The 1,505-nt window shown below is 53.0% G+C and overlaps 1 protein-coding gene across 1 annotated transcript in view; it reads left to right on the forward strand.

Moving 5' to 3' along the window:
* The window catches only part of LOC122543981 (neuroblast differentiation-associated protein AHNAK-like), a 15,915-nt gene that overhangs the window by 6,674 nt on the left and 7,736 nt on the right, over positions 1-1,505 (forward strand). The gene's annotated exons all lie outside the window — the stretch shown is intronic.

Consider the following 1,505-nt stretch of genomic DNA (forward strand, 5'->3'; position numbering starts at 1 on the left):
TTCCCCTCTCACCCTAAACCTATGCCCCTCTAGTTCTGGACTCCCCCACCCCAGGGAAAAGACTTTGTCTATTTATCCTATCCATGACCCTCATGATTTTGTAAACCTCTATAAGGTCACCCCCTCAGCCTCCGACGCTCCAGGGGAAAACAGCCCCGGCCTGTTCAGCCTCCCCCTGTCGCTCAGACCCTCCAACATCCTGGTAAATTCATGTTTCACAGCATCCTTCCTTTGGTGGGGAGGCAAGAATTATCGAGAAGGACAAGGGGCAGCAGATACATGGGAACACCACCCCTCGCAGGTTCCCCTCCGATCCCCTCGCCGTCCCGACTTGGGAAATATATCAGCCGTAGCTTCAGTGTCGTTGGGTCAGCATCCTGGGGTTCTGTCCCTGAGGGACATTGTGTGGGGATCCCTACACCACACGGACTGTGGTTCAAGAAGACAGTTCACCACTTGGGGGGGGGGGGGGGCAAGTAGGGACCAGACAGTGACCCCTCCACCTTCCCCCAATTTGAAAGAAAGTGATCCAGATCTGTGCCTATCCAGTCTGACTCAGTATTGACTATTCGCCCACAGTAGGCTTGACAGTCAAGTTTCCTCGTCACCCGTTGACCTACTTCCCATGATGCACTGGACCTCTCCGGTTCCCCATCCCCCGCCCACCCCCAACATCACCCTCCCAAATAAACCCTGGGGCCTCCGATGGCAGATGTAGGCCTGAAGTCACGTTGGGACAGCAGGAGGCCATTCTTCTGACTGGCATTGTTTTGACCACCTTCCTGATTCTCGACCGCCTTTCTCCCGTGAGTAAATGACCGCCTCATCTCTGAAATGATTGCGCAGAAATGATGTCCACTGTAGGCCATTCGGCCCTCCTAACCATGCGGGTGCCAAGCTGTAAGGTCACGGCCAGTCGGATTTCTCTACCTTCCCATGATCAGCCTCACCCTCTCACTTTGAGTCGTAGAGTCATCCAGCACGGAAACAGACCCTTCGGCCCAACCAGTCCATGCTGACCATCATCCCAAACTAAACTAGGTTGGGATATCAGGTCGACATGGACGGGTTGGACCGAAGGGTCTGTTTCCGTGCTGTACATCTCTATGACTCTATGGTCAGCATGGAGGAGTTGGGCCGAAGGGTCTGTTTTCGTGCTGTACCTCTCTATGACTCTGTGACCTGCCTGCTCCTGGCCCATATCCCTCCAAACCCTTTCCTGTTCATATCCTTATCCAAACATCTTTTAAACATTGCAACTGCATCCACCACTTCCTCAGGAAGTTCTTTCCACACAAGCACCACCCTCTGTGTAAAAAGGTTGCCCCCGCGTCTTTTTTAAATCTCTCTCCTCTCACCTTAAAAATGTGTCTTGAAATCTCCCCACCCTGGGGAACAGATACCTCCCGTTAACCCCGACTATATCCCTCATTATTTTATAAACCTCAAACGGTCACCTCTCAACCTCCTACACTCCGGTGAAAACAGTCCCGGCCTATCCAGCC

This window comes from Chiloscyllium plagiosum, chromosome 45 (assembly GCF_004010195.1).
Source record: "Chiloscyllium plagiosum isolate BGI_BamShark_2017 chromosome 45, ASM401019v2, whole genome shotgun sequence".
NCBI lineage: Eukaryota > Metazoa > Chordata > Chondrichthyes > Orectolobiformes > Hemiscylliidae > Chiloscyllium > Chiloscyllium plagiosum.